Source organism: Tenrec ecaudatus, chromosome 2, assembly GCF_050624435.1.
Source record: "Tenrec ecaudatus isolate mTenEca1 chromosome 2, mTenEca1.hap1, whole genome shotgun sequence".
In the NCBI taxonomy this organism is placed as follows: Eukaryota; Metazoa; Chordata; class Mammalia; order Afrosoricida; family Tenrecidae; genus Tenrec; species Tenrec ecaudatus.
Window position 1 is genome coordinate 293140667 of NC_134531.1, and position 17712 is coordinate 293158378.

General features: G+C 42.7%; 1 pseudogene; it reads left to right on the forward strand.

Moving 5' to 3' along the window:
- Positions 1 to 2407: 2407 nt before the first annotated feature.
- LOC142440659 (ubiquinol-cytochrome c reductase complex assembly factor 5 pseudogene) lies at positions 2408 to 2632 on the forward strand (annotated as a pseudogene).
- The last annotated feature ends 15080 nt before the right edge of the window (positions 2633 to 17712 follow it).

Sequence of the window (17712 nt, forward strand, 5' to 3'; positions counted from 1 at the left end):
TAGCTATCTAGCTCAGAAGCAACAAAACCCACATGGAAGAAGAACACCAGTCTGTGAGATCATGAGGTGTTGATGGGATCAGGCATCAGAATAAAATAATCATATCATTGTGAATGAGGGGGAGTGTGGAGTGGAGACCAAGAGCCCATCTATAGGCAACCAGACATCCCCTTACAAAAGTTTTGCAGGGAGGATATGAGCCAGTGATGGTGCAGTATAGCCAATGAAAGATACAACTTTCAAAAAATAAAAAAGAAAGAAAGAGAAACATACAACTTTCCTCTAGCTCTTTAATGCTTCCGCCCCACCACTATCATGATCCCAGTTCTACCTTACAAATCTGGCTAGATCAGAGCATGTACATTGGTACAGAAAAGAGCTGGAAGTACAGGGAATCCAGGACAGATAAACCCCTCAGGACCAATAATGAGAGTAGCCATACCAGGAGGGCAAGGGAAGGTGGGATAGAAAGGGGAAACTGATCACAAGGATCTACATATCTCCCCAGGGGATTGACAACAGAAAATTGGGTGAAGGGAGATGTTGGACACTGTAAGATATGACAAAATAATAATACTTTATAAATTACCAAGCGTTTGTAAGGGAGGGGAACGGGGAGGAGGGGTAAAATGAAGAGCTGATACCAAGGGCTCAAGTAGAAAGAAAATGTTTTGAGAATGATGATGGCAACAAATATACAAATATGCTTGACACATGGATGGATTGTGATAAGAGTTGTATGAGCCCCCAATAAAATGATTTTTACAAGAAGAAGAAAAAGACTAAGGAACTGAAACAAAAATATACATTAATTTGGTCACATAATTTTTCTAATTATCATGGAATTAAAATAAAAATTAAGGGGAGACACAGCACAAATGACAAACAAGGAGAAAATGTGATTTTGTAATTTATGACATAGCTCAAAGGATATATCATCATGTAAAAATAACCATGTAAGTGAAATATCAATAATCCAATGAAAAATGGACAAAGGATAAAAATCAGAATTTCCATCAAAGGAAATATACATGTATATTGCCATATAAAAAGTGCTTAATTTCTATACAATAAGAAACATATTTATTAAAAAAATCAAAACTCTAATGAAATTCCATTTTTCCATGTTAGTGTTTCAAATACAAAAATAGTTTGACACATTCCTGTGGTGAGGACCAGGTAGTATGGCAGGAACCAGACTAAATCCAGGGATACACATGGTAGCCAACTAAAAAGGAGGTGGGGAAAGGAAAAAATAATAATAAAGAAATGGGTAGCAGGGGCACAGGGCACTAACCTACTCAAGAGGAGGGTATTGTTTGTATCTCCACAAGGAAAGAGGGACCAGACTTCAACCCAGTGCTCCAAGATGTGAATGCAACATGCCGGCATGGAGTAGGGAGCCAGTGGAGAGGTCTGGGGGCCCAGCCCCAATCCCAACTACTACTATGTGGACACCTGCCCCTCCCCCAGAAGAATTCATTTCAAAGGACGACACTGAATCTGCAGCTCCGGGAGAGGGACATATGTGAACAGAGCACACGGGAGCAGATGAAGGGGGAGGAGGAGGGAGTAGAGCACATCATGGCCCACCAGGCCTTGAGGATGATGTTCCCAATTAGAGCAGCCAGTACACAGAGAGGACCATATGGCCAGCCCCACTATGAGACATGACGTCCCTCACTGACCCATAGCCCTATAGGGGAAAACACCAGAAACAGTGTGGGAATTGCAATCGATCTGATCCCCCCACACCGAGGCAAAACACTAAGGGGGTGCAACAGAACAGCAAGGGAACAGAGTGACGAGGTCCTCAGGGAATAAAGTGGATTTGGGGGCCAGGGCTTGGTGCTCCAACAGACAGGACTGGAAAATACTCCTAAAGGCCAACAAACAGTCCTTGAACTGACTACAAGCTTCTCTTTCTTGTGTGTGTGGGTTTTTTTGTCATTGGTTTGTTGAGGTTGTTGTTTTGTTGTATATTGTTGCTTGGTTTTGCTCTGTCTTGTTTTTGTGCATGTTATTATCTCCGCAGGTCTGTCTAAATAAAAGAGGCTGGATGAACAATCTGGATGAGAAAACAATGGGACTGACAGTTCTGGGGGGACCTGAGAGAGGGGCAGGTGGGGGGAAAGGTAGTGATGTAAACCCAAGGACAAGGGGACAACAAGTGATCCAAATCAGTGGTGAGGAGGGTGTAGGAGGCCTGGTAGGGCTGTGATCAAGGGTAATTAACCAAGAGGAATTACTGAAACCCAAATGAAGACTGAGCATGATAGTGGGACAAGAGGAAAGTCAAAGGGGTCATTGCGGGCGCTCCGGGCTCCGCAGCCGGCTCTCGCCCAGGTTGAACCAGCTGCCATCGCGCCTGGCTCGGCTGCGCCTCTCTCCGGCCCTTGGGTCCAGCATGTTCCCCAGAGTCCAGGTGAAGCGACTTCTGCAATGCGTTCCCGGGAAGGAGCGGCTCGGCAGCTACAGGTTCCTGCCTTTCTTTTTCGTGCTCAGAGCTACGATGGAGTGGATCATGATCAAAATGCGCGTCGGGCAGGAGACCTTATATGACGTCTACCGGAGAAAGGCCTCAGAGAGGCAGTATCCGCGCAGGCTGGACGGTGCACCGGAGTCAAAGTGAGTGGGGTCACGCTGCTCTCCAGAGCTTGATCAGACACAGCTGCACACGCTTCCAAGAACCGCCTTTGGGAAGACTTACTCTAGGACTTCAGGGTGGTGCTTGAGGGAAGTAGTTTCCCCTGGAAATGCAGCCAATCCACTGAATGTTGGAACCAATCAGTTCTGGGTCCTGATGGCCGAATGATCACACAGACTTGAGCCCCTCCAGAACCAGGAGAGAATCCCCCAGGAAGAGAGAGCGCAGTGCCAGCAGCCTGGAGACCAGCCAGAGCCCTGCTTCAGGGTCAAAGGGAGAGGGGAGGAGTCTGGCCCCCATCTCACAGCCCACTTGAGATTTGATGACCTACCAGATGGGTGTGCCCTCCACACTGGGCTTCCAGACTGCCCACACACCAAGTGATCCCTTGGCAGAACGCGACCTGCCCAGGATCAAGCGGTCAGACAGGAACAGGAAGGAAAATGGATGTCCGGGAAGACCAAGCTCTCATTTCTGTCGAGTGCCTGAGTTAAGCCGTCAGGGGCCTGAGGCCACGGGGCATCTCACGCTATCGTGGTCACGGGTGTTTTCTGTTAGAATTGCTTCCACGTGGAGAACTCGCTGCTGCCCGCCCAGGGGCCCTGTTGTCCTGTCATATTCCATTGTCACCTCGTTTCCTGTATGACCTGACAGACGTGTTGGCTGACTCTTGTATAAGAAGTGGAGATTGGGGCCTGAAGGAACTGTTCTCAGGTATGTGGTCCTCCTTCCTGGTCCCCTCCTCCCTCCCTCCCTCCGGCTTTGCAGATGGTGATGTGCACACATTGTGGGACTAGTGAACCACTCAGCCCATCAGGCACACAGCCTCAGGACAAGGCATGTCCCACCTGCAGCCCCTGCACTGGGCTTGACCCCAGGCCAGTTTTCCTCTGCCCCTGACTAGCCTGTTCTCGGTGGGCCTCTGCGAGGGTCGCCGTCTCCATTTGGTTCCCATTTGGTGTTGATTTATTAAAGGGCAAAACCCTTTGGCCTGCCAGGAGCTTGTCTGGCAACTACCTTCACCTGTGAAACTTGAGAGCGCATAGATCCCGCAGAGTGAGACGTCTGCCTTACTAGGTGTTAGCACTCTATTAGAAATGCGAGGAGCAGTATAAAGTGCGGTCATTCGGTGCTTGGCTGCCGAAGGGCGGGTGGTGGAGACTGTTAGGCGCTTGAGTAGGTGGTGGTTGTGGCGTGGCCACGTGACGGCTTCTGTATAGAGGGGGATGCCTCGGGCAGCTCCCCAGTGGGGAGAAGGGACGGTGACATGGTCTCTACTGGCCAGTGTCAACAAGGGAATGAATTGAAGTGGGAGCGACGCTCCCTTGCTGTTGGAGGGCAGGAGTGCCCGCACTGTTAACAAGGCAAACCGTTTTCCACTACAGGAGAACCTCAGGTTTTAAAAGGTAGCAATTATTTTGGAGTGACAAGTATTTAACACTGATTGCTGTGCAGCTCCTTCTGTCCTCAGGAAAGCACACAGGGTGTGTATCTACTCTGCGTTCTTACAGCAATAATAAATTGGATGGTTGCGGTTTCTCTAAAAAAAAAACAAAAGAGGAAAGTCAAAGGAAATAGAGGAAAGAGACAGGAGGCAAAGGGTATTTATAGAGGTCTAATTAAAGGCAGGTACATATGTAAATATATTTATATATGACGACGGGGGAAATAGATCTATGTGCATATATGTATAGGTTTAGTATTAAGGTAGCAGAAGGACACTGGGCCTCCACTCAAGTACTCCCTCCATGCAAGAATACTTTCTTCTATTAAACTGGTATTCTATGATGCTCATCTTCCCGACAAAATCACTGAAGACAAAGTGGGTGAATAAGCAAATGTGGTGAAGAAAGCTGATGGTGCCTGCCTATCAAAAGATATAGCGTCTGGGGTCTTAAAGGCTTGAAGTTAAACAAGTGGCCATCTAGTTCAGAAGCCACAAAAGCCCACATGGAAGAAGCACACCAGCCTGTGTGATCACGAGGTGTCAACGGGATGAGGTATCAGGCATCATCAGAACAAAAAATCATATCATTGGGAATGAAGGGGAGTGCAGGGTGGAGACTCAAAGCCCATCTGTAGGCAATTGGATATCCCCTTACAGAAGGGTCATGGGGAAGAGAGGAGCCAGTCAGGGTGCGATGTAGCAACAATGAAACCTACAACTTTCCTCTAGTTCCTAAATGCTTCCTACCTACCTCACCCCACCCCACCCCCACTATCATGATCCCAAATCTACCTTACAAACCTGGCTAGACCCGAAGATGTACACTGGTACAGATAAGAACTGGAAACACAGAGAATCCAGGATGGATGATCTTGCAGGACCAGTAGCAAGAATGGTGATATTGGGAGGGTGTAGGGAGGGTGGGGTAGAGAGGGGGAACTGATTACAGGGATCTACATACAACCTCCTCCCTGGTGGATGGACAACAGAAAAGCAGGTGAAGGGAGACGTCAGACAGTAAGATATGACAAAATAATAATTTATAAATTATCAAGGGTTCATGAGGGAGGGGCGGGAAACGAGTAGCTGATGCCAGGGGTTTACATGGAGAGCAAATGTTTTTGAGAATGATGATGGTAAAGAATGTACAAATGTGCTTTATACGATTGATGCATATATGGATTGTGATAAGAGTTGAATGTGTCCTAATAAAAGGATTTTGAAAAAGAGTTTTATAGTATACTGTATTGTTAGGGCTGTAAAGAAATAGTTCTTCTACGTCCCATAGAGGAATATAATTTAGCAATATCTTATCAAAATCATAAACATATATTCTTTGATCTTGCTATTCTGGTTTTGGGAATTATTTGCAAGTATGAGTGTCCTTGCCATGCAGTGAGTCACACAGAAGATTCAGCCCATTCCTGTCATTGGTGCCATTGACTGGGATCCAACCCACAGCAACCCAGGGCGCAGCAGAATGAAACACTGCATGGTCTAAGAATGCAGAATCGCTATTTCTTTGCACCCCTTCCAACACAGTAGGTGATATCAAAACTGGAGCAAAAGTTGAAGTTTCTCATACTTGGATCCACAATCAATGCTCATGGCAAGAGGGAAGCCAGAGATAAGTCCATCTCTATTGCTGTTTACTACAGTGTGAAAAAGGCAAAGTTAAGGATAATGTGCCTCGGCTTCACACACACACACGCTCACACACACACACACACACACACACACACATGCTTTTATGCTTTTATATATATTGCATATGTGTAAATTAATAAAATTTATAACCTTTAGGGAGTTAAATTAGTAAACTATCAGAAACTACAGGTGGAAATAATGTCTAGCTTTTAAACTATACATTTCATACCATTTTAAGTTTGTATTGTGTGATGTTTTACCTATACACATTATCCAACTATAACATTAAGTGTACCTTTTAGCTCACCAGATTTTCTTTTCTTGTCCTGAAAAAAGAAGCAATATGTTTGTTTACTTCTGGCACAAATTCTTCATTTTGTCACAAAATAGTAATTTGTCACTGATTAGGACTCTATCACAGATTTTTGGTGTACAGATCAGGTGCTTTGACTAACCCTTGTTTAGGCTTTTCAGAAGCCAGGCTCATATATGTGTGCTTATATATACTCCGGGAACCTATGTTTGTAATGTTGGGAATGGAAAAGGAGAGACTCATAAGAAGGTAAGACTGGAAAGCATGATGGGTGGAAAGTACAGCTTTGGGCTTTGGGGTAGGATGAAACTTTGCTAGCAACTTTCAGTGCTTTTATTAAGTAGTTGTCTTGGTTCGAAAATTGTAGATCATTACTTTAGACTCAGTAGAAGTAAAAATTCATGCTAGAAGGGTTACTCGAGCCTTCAGTGCTTCCTGTGAAAGCAAACCAGCTAAGAAAGCAGAGCTATAATTTAATGTTTATAAAGGCTGGTCTGAAATAACTACAGTATATCAAAAGTAAATCATTGCTGGGGAAATTGCCATGTTTTAATTTGGCTCAGACTATATTTTACATGTTCTGGGTATAGTGTAATGTACAGGTTGGTAAGTAGAGCTTAAATGTATAATTAATATAGCTTGGAAACTGGGTCTATCCACATAATTAAAATTTATCATGGTATTTGCTTTCAAACAGAGACTTTTTAACAAGGTAGAGTCAGCGCTCTAAATTAGATCTTCTCTGATCAGCTCTGAATAAAAGGCTACAATTTATCTCAATGGTTTTTATTAGAGGTATATTGATTGGTGTGGCAAAGTGGAAAACATCATATAGTATCTTGGCCCAAGCATTTCTGTTAATGAACTAATTTCCTCTCTAATATTGTTGATTAAAGAAATAGTGTGTTTAATTGAAGAGTAAGTAAAAGTCTTTATCTTATACACATAAATCAGTCTCATATTGAATGATGAGGCCAGACAAACCAATTTTGTGGGGTGCTTACCCCACAAAGGAAGATAAGAATCTCATAACATTGTGAAGGGAATTGGTTATGTCTTGTTAGTAGAAGTGTGAAGAGAGAGATTTCTTCCAAATTTCCCTTCCACGGGTCTGAAAGTAAAGATCTGAGCATTTGATGCTGGTGAATAGATTATGGATAGGGGCTTTTCTGTGTTTTATATTTTCTGATTATATATAAGTAGTTTATGATTTTGAAAAATATACAGAAATAAACAATTAAAAATAGTCTCACAAAATCCTTTCTCTAAGAGATAACGCCGATTAACAGTTTGGACTGCATTCTTTCAGAAAATTTCAACACAAAATATTTTTCCCTCCTTAACATTGTGAATTTGTTGCCCACAAATATCCTAATTCTTTGTGATCTTCCTGCTACATTTTATCAAATTCATTCACCCCCACAGTTCCAATCACTTGGTTGGAATGACATATTATGCAAATGAAGCCAAAATTCCCATTTTCTGGACCTAAGAACAAATTCCGTGCCAATGCATCTGTGCCTAAGAGCAGAGTCAGATTGTGTGTTTGTACCAAGTACAGACTGAGTGCCAGCTTGTTCACAGCTTAGCCTCGTAGAGACCAGCACGTGGAGCGGGCCTATTCCCAGTGGCTGCAGTGCCTCCGCCAGACGCCAATATCTGATTGAGTACAGTGCTGGAGGGCTCTGTCCTTATCACACTTTCTCACACTTGGTTCCATGGATTAAGCAAGGTCTCTTACTTCAATTTCACCCTTGTCAAAATGATTACCAAGCTTATTTTATCTTGGATTGTATGTTTCCCAGCTTCTAATGGATGATTTTTATGGTCTAGTATTTGATCACTAATTCAGAGGACACTAGTGAGAAGCTTTAAAAATGCCTTAGAAAACTATCTTCATTCAATATGATAGACCACAGAGAATAAATCTGTCATTTTAAAGAGGAGTTGAAATTAGCAGCCTATGTGCCATGCTGCATTTAGTATGTGATTATATTTAAAGAGCTCAAAGAGTTTTAATTTTTTTAAATCTACGATGTTAGGATATTAATTATGAGAACTCTGGGTCAAAACACATCATCAGCTGTTAAAGATCTTAATGGATTTTGTCATCTTGTTCCTCTCCCTCTATATGCCATCTTCACATAAGAAAGACAGTGTGCATAGTTAGTGAGGTCAAATTTGTGCTTCTAATGTACTTTTCAAAGCCTTGGTGACATTTCTTCTTAAGAAAGAATTGGCTAAAAACAAACAAACAGCCAAATAAAGAGAAAGAATTGGCATATAAGGAATAAAAAGTCAGCATTCCCTTTTTTTCACATGGGAAATATCACCCGTGTCTTAGATCATGTTCATTTGGTTTCTGTCCTCTCCTTCACTGATGACTTATTTTTCAGCAGGCATTTTACTAAGTGCTCATGGGGATTTTATTATCAGCAGCAAGCACCTTTCAATACCATTAGTGTTTGGAAATCACTGACAAGTCTTTTTCAAATATAAATTTGATTTTTGGAGTGATTTTTAGGTTTAGAGAAAAAAAATCAAAACAAAACACAATGACGTTTCCATATACTCTCCTCCTTCTATGCCCAGTTTCTCTTATTAGCATCTTGTATCATGTGTTTCATTTGTTATAACTGATACGCTAAATTCAATTTATTATGAACTAAATTCCATAGTTAACATTAAGGGTTAATCCCTAAATTGCATAGGCCTATGTGCTTTAACAAATGCATAGTGCCATGAGTCCACTATCAGAAAGGACACAGAATAGACACTTCCCTAAAAGTCTTCCTTCCCTAGAACCTGGAAACCATTGACTGGCTGTAAGATAATGTCCATGCATAGTTTTGGTTTGTGGTTTAGAAATCCCTGCAGACAATGGTTATAGCCTCCGTGGCTACAGAGAATCTGGACTCAAGAATGAGTACTTCTTACATTGAGAGCGAGTGTCCTCATTTTCATACAGAAATGGAATGGTGTCAAGAAGATGATATCACTGTGATGAATTCTTGATCATCTTTCTTTATCATTCCAAGGACTAAACTTCCTATGGAGCAATTAGCAGAGTCCAAATCTATGGCTAACCTTCCTGCCTGTCATTTAATAACATGTATTAGCAATGACTTTTAGGGGCCTTGAAATCTTGAGCAGGAAGGAATGTAAGTTTAATATTATCCCCCACTTTTTCTGATCAGGAAATGAAAACCCAGAATGACTTGCTCATGTATTTATTTCTCCATTCAATTACTATTCAATAAGACAGGCTGTGATAGTCTGGGTACTTTAGAGAAACAAATCCACAGAAACTCATGAATAAGAGAGAGTTTCATATAAAGGTTAAGTGCACATCAAGAAAACATCCCAAACCAGTGCTGCCCAAGCCCACAAGTCCAACATTAACCCATTTGTCCGACACCAACCCACACAGTCCTCCTCCATCTCACAAAATGCACACTATGATGCCAACTGCAGGAGGAAAGCCGAGTCAGTGAATGTGTAAGCATCTCAGTGCTGGTAGGGGTCTCCACACGGCTTCTCCAGCACCCAGGGCTGCATTGGGGCAGGTTCATGTGGCTTCTCCTCAGGGATGTCTTACAGGAAGTGAACCTTGCCACCAGAAGCAGGGAACTGGCTAAGGCAGCTACACCCTGGTCTGACCATCACAAAGCAAGAGACCCAAGAACTCAAAAGGTGAGGCTCACTGAGCCATTTATCCCTCTGCCCTTCAATTAACCCTACATGTGTTTATTGACCAGGTTGGCACAATAAGCTAACTTCCTCACAGGCTGTACTGGACTCAGTCAAAGACAAAATAAATCAAGACATTTGTTAGACAAGAGTTCATGCTAGGACCCAGAATTTGAAAATTATTAACTTAGGGGTGGGACTGATAGAAGGAGGGGACCTATGGTCTTGGGTATTCAGTTGCGTTCTGAGTCTATGTATATATGTAACATTCACTATTAATTATTGAGCCCTAACTAGGTATCACCATCAATTGTTTGTCTGTTTGTTGTACTTTGGTGACTTTTGCGTTGTTAAAATGGACTGATATTGGACATTTAGAATCAGACAAAATGTTGATGTTGGATTGGCAAATTCAAGAGGAATGGTGTCATATCAAAAAGAACATTTTAACCAGTGGAGCAAAAATCCCATTGGGAAAAAACTACTTAGATATATTTCTATAGAACCCAAGGGGAGAATATCTGCTGTGCTATGATCTTAAGTGGACACTTTTGACCCGGTTTCTTTCTAGCCCTTGGCGACGTTGGTTGTGTGCTGGGATTTTGGACTGTGTCCTTTCGAAGCACACAACATCCTTCATAGGCCACATCAAAAATATTCTATGTGAGTGGGAAATACAGTAGATAAGACTAAGCACTGAAAAGGAAGATGCAGCCAGTGAGGATGTTCTTTGTGACAGCCACATCAACGTAAATGTAAAGATGCTTAATCAAGTCATAATCCCAATAATTATTTCTATGCTTATTTGAAAAATCTGAAATGCTTCTTTAAAAGTTATCTTTTAGAGTTTCTCCTGTTTTATGAGTACTTGATTCACGATTTTAGGCTTTTATTTTGGATATGTTGTAATTCACATATGTGTAAAATTGCTAAGAGGATGTCCAGTAGGTATTTTAAGGCATGCCTATGAGAATCCACAGGCTAGAAAGGACACATGCATTTGTTAATTGTCAGAATACAGGATGTTTTTAAAGGTCACATAAATTGGTGATATCACCCAAAGAGAGTGAGATCAGAGAAAAACAGGAAAAAAAAAAAAAAACCAAAGCCCAGTGAATTCCTATCATTTAGATGAAGAGCAGGCAAAGTAGATTGAAACAGAGTGGCCAGATGATGTCAGGGAAGCTAATGGAAGAATAATTTAAAAGTGAGAAGGGTGTACAGCTGTGTCTGTGCTTCCGATTGGTGAAGTAAGACGGGGCCAGAGAAGTGGAGGTCAAGGGTGATTTGAAGCATGGTGTTTGTTGAGGCTGAAGGAGGTTGAAAAGTCAGGTAACAAAGGAGAGTCCCTGTGTGTAGGAAACCCCTTTAATCCATGAAGATGAAAAGAGAACGGGGGCCATAATTTGAGGAAATTGTTGTGTTAAGGGCATTCCGTTTGCTGACAACAGCACGCCTTGCATAAGAAGAACAATCCAGCCTGAAGGGCCATCTAGGCTGGTGGAGAAGAGAGAAAGGGTGACTGAGAGAGCTTGGAGGAGCAAGGAGGGATGGAATTCTGAGTCAGAAGATTTAAGAAAATGCAGGAATTCCTGTTTGAAGCATTACTGGAGGATGGGGGGTGGGGGTGGGGCGGGAATCTTTAAACATTTATCTTTGTACTTTTCCTACCAATATCTTCGTACAACACTTTTTTCTTTTAACATTTTACTAGGGGCTCATATAACTCTTATCACAGTCCATACATATACATACATCAATTGTATAAAGCACATCTGTACATTCCCTGCCCTAATCATTTTTGAAGCATTTGCTCTCAACTTAAGCCCTTTGCATCAAGTCCTCTTTTTCCTCCTCCCTCCCTGATTCCCCCTCCCTCATGAGCCCTTGATAATTTATAAATTATTATTTTGTCACATCTTGCCCTATCTGGCGTCCCTCTACACCCCCTTTTCTGTTGTCCGTCCCCCAGGGAGGAGGTCACATGTAGATTCTTGTAATCAGTTCCCCCTTTCCAACCCACTCACCCTCTACTCTCCCAGTATCGCCCCTCACACCCCTGGTCCTGAAGGTATCATCCACCCTGGATTCCCTGTGCCTCCAGCTCCTATATGCACCAGTGTACAACCTCTGCTCTATCCAGACTTGCAAGGTAGAATTCGGATCATGGTAGTGGGTGTGTGTGTGTGTGAAGCATTTAGGAACTGGAGGAAAGCTGTATTTTTCATCGGTGCTACGTTGCACCCTGACTGACTCATCTCCTCCCCTAGACCCCCTCTGTGAGGGATCTCCAGTGGCCAATAAATGGGCTTTGGGTCTCCACTCTGCACTTCCCCCTTCATTCACTATGGTAAGATTTTTTTTTCTTTGATGATGCCTTATCCCTGATCCCTTTGTCACCTCGTGATCGCACAGGCTGATGTGCTTCTTCCATGTGGGCTTTGTTGCTTCTGAGCTAGATGGCCGCTTGTTCACCTACGACACTTTTTTCTTGACCAGAACATCCATGTTACCTTGAGAAATAAAAATGTTGTAGCATGAATAACACACCGAGAAGTCATGAAGCGTCAAGAGAGAGGGTGTGCAGAAGAAGAATGCAGTGTTTATGCCAGAAAGATGCACATGGGGGCTAACGGCAAGGAAGAGCTTCTTCATCTCCCTGGGGCAAAGATTCGAGTCTTAGAGGAGGTCTGAGGGCAAGAACCAAGGTAAGAGATGGCAAAGAAGCAGATGGAGGATCAGCAGGTTAGGATTATCAGGCTGCTGACCACTCTTTAAGAGCACTGGTGGCACAGAGAGTTAAGCACCAGGCTGCTAACTGAAGGGTTAGCTGCTTGATCCTAGCAGGCAAAAGAAAGAGGCAGTGTGCTTCTGTAAAGATGTGCAACTTGGAAACCCTGTGGAGTGGCTCTCAAGGGCTGCTTGGAGTAAGGACAGAACTGACGGCAGTGGGTTTGGTTTGGGTTTTAATAGGCAGCCTCAAAGAGTCTGATGGAAACTTATAGGGTAGCTAATACCCCTAGCTCATATTTGCCGAGCACTTTCTACGTGACAGCTATTGGCGGAAGCGCTTTGCACATAATAATTCATTTAATAAAATAACAGTTTCATGCCACCATCTGTGTGAGTTCGGAAGAAGCATTCTGGATTTTGCGAGATCGTTAGCGCTCCAGTTGTCTACTGCCATAGAAACAATGCTATCAATGACTTCCTTCTGCAAACGAACCTTAGTTATTCATTTTCTCCCAAATCTTTAATTTAGGGAGGACTCTGCAGGGACAGGTTTCCTCTGTTTCAGGTCGGTGGCCCAATTGTACCTGGCGGCTTCACTTTTAACATAGTACAGCTCACGGCCTGGTACTGGCCTTGTGTTAAATGAGAAACAAAACCAGTGGTACTCATATATGTACAAGAAAGGACTTTGTATCGAGAAAGTTTATATAAAAAAAAATTCCACCATCGACCAGGGATGTGAATAATCTTTCCCTCAGAGTGCACTGTGAACTGGATCACTACATATATAGCTAGATTAAAATGGAACATATTGGACATATTATCATTTGTTTTCCCTTTTGACCCCATTTTAGCTCATTCTAATTTCTATTATCTTCTGCTTTCTCTTGGATGTAGGTTTTCCTGTGTTTTGTTGCCATTGTTGGGATTTTGGGTATGATTTTCTGTATATGAAATCCAGGTTAGATAAATCCACAGAGAAAATATTAAATTAATAGTTGCTTAGGGTTATGGAAGGAGAGGTTGGTGGGGGGCGGGGCTGCATGAGGATCCATAATAATAGGTGCAAGAATGAAGAAAATGTTCTGAAGAAAATGTTCTAAAATGTATTGTGGTGATGATTGCACAATTCTTTTTTTTAAAAACATTTTATTAGGGGCTCATACAACTCTTATACATATACATACATCAATTGTATAAAGCACATCTGTACATTTTTTGCCCTAATCATTCTCTTTTTTTTACATTTTATTAGGGACTCATACAACTCATCACAATCCACACATATACATACATCAATTGTATAAAGCACATCCATACATTCCCTGCCCCAATCATTCTCAAAGCATTTGCTCTCCACTTAAGCCCTTTGCATCAGGTCCTCTTTTTTTTCCCCCTCCCTCCCTGCTCCCTCCTCCCTCATGTGCCCTTGGTAATTTATACATCGTTATTTTGTCATATCTTGCCCTATCTGGAGTCTCCCTTCCCCCCCTTCTCTGCCGTCCCTCTCCCAGGGAGGAGGTCACATGTGGATCCTTGTAATCAGTTCCCCCTTTCCAACCCACTCACCCTACACTCTCCCAGCATCGCCCCTCACACCCTTGGTCCTGAAGGTATCATCCACCCTGGATTCCCTGTGCCTCCAGCCCCCATATGCACCAGTGTACAACCTCTGCCCTATCCAGCCCTGCAAGGTAGAATTTGGATCATGGTAATTGGGGGAGGAAGCATCCAGGATCTGGGGGAAAGCTGTGTTCTTCATCGGTACTACCTCGCACCCTGATTGACCCATCTCCTCTCCTAAACCCCTCTATGAGGGGATCTCCATTGGCCGACACTTGGGCCTTGGGTCTCCACTCTGCACTTCCCCTTCATTCAATATGGTATATGTATATATATATACACACACACACACACACACATATATATATATATACATATACACACATGTATGTTTTTTTTTGCATGATGCCTTATACCTGGTCCCTTTGGCACCTCGTGATCGCACTGGCTGGTGTGCTTCTTCCTTGTGGGCTTTTTTGCTTTTGAGCTAGATGGCCGCTTGTTCACCTTCAAGCCTTTAAGACCCCAGACACTATCTCTTTTGATAGCCGGGCACCATCAGCTTTCTTCACCACATTTGCTTATGCACCCATTTGTCTTCAGCAATCCTATCATGGAGGTGTGCAGCCAATGATATGATATTTTTGTTCTTTGATGCCTGATAACTGATCCCTTCGGGACCACTCGATCACACAGGCTGGTGTATTCTTCCATGTGGGCTTTGTTGCTTCTGAGCTCGATGGCCGCTTGTTTATCTTCAAGCCTTTAAGACTCCAGTCACTATCTCTTTTGATAGCCGGGCACCATCATCTTTCTTCACCACATTTGCTTGTTCACCCACGTTGGCTTCAGCAGTTGTGTCAGGAGAGTGAGCATCATAGAGGATTGCACAATTCTTTTAACTATATTTAAACCATTACATTGTATGGGACATGAAAATCTATGCCAATGAAATTCTGGTAAACAAAACAAAACCCTCAAACAAACAAACAAAAAAAGGGTGTCCCAATTCAGCCCAACTCAAGTTCCTGAGTCACATGCTCTTCAGACCCACACAGCTGTGGGTAGATGAAGCAGAAAACGAGGAGCTGGGGAAACGAGGTCTGGTATGGACCACGTCTTGTGGCTCTCAGACCTGAAGGAACGTGGCAGGGTACCATACCTCTCAGGGCAAGCAGGCCACATGTGCTACTAACTTTTTTGCTGTAAGACATGCAACCCAGGCAAGCAAGAAGCTATGAGGAACCAAGAGAGAGAAGTTCTCACGGTCTTCTTTTAAAAGACCACCCTGCCAAGGTGGCAACGTCGGTCTGTGACCTGAGTGATAGGTTAGACTACTTTTACCTTCACTGAGTGCCATCACGCTGATATAAAAGATAACTATCGCAGGCTGTAAGCTACTACCTCAGCCTGGGCTGTTGGGCAACTGCCTCTATTTCTTTCCACATCCATCTCTTTAAGAATGCTTGGTGGGCCTCCTCACAATATGTGATTGAGTTTCAAGAATAATTGGTCAAAAATCCTGGGTGAAAGCAACAAGGCTTCTGATGAACTAGTCTTACAACTCTTAAAATGTCATGTCTAGATAAGATAAAATAATAATTTATAAACTATTAAGGGTTCAGGGGGAAGAGGGGAGCAGGGAGGGAGGGGGAGGGAAAAAATGAAAACGAGCTGATTCCAGGAACCCAAGTGGAAGGCGAATTTTGAGAATGACGAGGGCAACAAAAGTATAAGGGTGCTTTACTCAGTTGATACATGTATGGATTGTGATAAAAGTTGTATGAGCCCCAATAAAAATATTTATTAAATAAATAAATAGATAAATAAATGTCTGCCACATTAGATCGATCGTTAAATTACTGAAGCTAGCCTAGATATAAGGGAAATTAGAATTCTGTGTTAGTCTGGGTAGACCAGAGAAACAAATTCATGGACACATATATATGTATAAGAAAGAGGTTTATATACAACAGCAGTTGGATATTGAGAAAACATCCCAGCCCAGTCCAGATCAAGTCCATAAGTCCGATATTAGCCCATATGTCTGATACCAATCTATAAAGTCCTCTTCAGACTCACAAAACACATGCAGAAACACCACATACAGGAAGATCACAGGTTAGTGGGTAGAAAGTCTTTGGATCTAGTGGCGTTGTAAGCCTCTCAGTGCTGGCAGGAGTCTCTACCTGGCTTCTCCGGCTTCAGAGGTCTGGTTGCATCAGGATAGGTCCATGTTGCTTCTCCAGCTCAGGGCACTAGTGTAGGTCCATGCGTTTTTTCAGCTGCAGTGTCTCCCAGGCAGTCAGTTGAAAGAGAAAGTGTCTCCCACCTCCAAGGAGGAAAATACAGGCGTTCCCAGAATTCTCAGGAGAAGGCCATGCTGACCCAGAGGTCTCACTGGCTAAATCTGGATTGACAGGTTAGACTCTAAATTGACACCAGATTATGTAACTAACACAAATTCACATCTCAATGGAAAAAGCAGCCAACAAAATTTAGCCAAACCGATGTTGTCCAAGTCAGTTTTTCCCTCTCCTGTTTGTTTTATAATTTGCTGTTATTTTTTCTCACTTTACATACACACTTTCGGATCAGATGTTATGATCATAATTTTAAAGTCTTTCTATTAAAAAGAGGGTTCCCAAACTGTACAGTATTAAGGAATCTAAAAGCATGGGTCTAATGAGAAAGATGGATGCCAGTCCATAATGCAGAGGTAGAAAATTTGAGTCAGTAGGACTTAGGTTTGGAAAATGGTCCTTATGTTGTAGCCTTTAAAAAAATCTCTAGCCTAGAATTTACTCCAGGCTCTCTCAAATACACTAGGAGGCATAGAAGTCATGTCAGGAACCTCGGTGGCATCGTGGGTTGTACATCGGACCACTAACCACAGGTCAGCAATGCAAATCCATCAGCTGCTCCATGACACAACGATGAGACTTTCACCTCCTGTGAAGATGTGCAGTCTCGGAGACCCACAGAGGAAGTTCTACGCTGTACTACCTGCTTGCTGTGAGTTGGAATTGACTTGATGGCAGTGAGTATATTATATAGACCCATAATATGAGGGGGTACAAAAAAAACACAACCCTGGAAAAAATGTCAAAGCTATGTATTTACTTGTTGTTTTACAAAACAACCTTATCCTCTTTAAGTGTACTTTCTATTACACTTAATACATTTGTCAAATCTGTGATTCCATTCTTGCTCATCAAGCAGGAAAAATGTATATTATGAACGCTCTAACCAGCAGAGCTTTTTTCCCATATTTTTTTGGGGGGTACCCCCTCATATATACCCATTTCTTGCTGCTCTGTGAAGTAGATTATTACTTATGGGAATAAATTTACTTTTTTTAATGAGTGAAAGTAGGCTCAGTAGTGTCAGCAGTAGTAAGGTCTTGCATATTCCAATGCATGCTTTTCTCATGGGTATGTACTGTTTCCTAAAGAAAGAGATGAGTTCCCAGTTGGTACAAAGAGTTACAGGCACACCACTAACATAAGCATGGCAGTTTGATTCCACCTAGAAACACCTCAGATGAAATGCCTGGTGACCCTACCCTCCTAAAAACAGCTGTTGACAATTCTAACAATTCTATTGTGCCCTGTTCTACTCTGGCAGGATGGAATTCTCCACACTGATCCCAAGTGGATGGGATCCAAATTA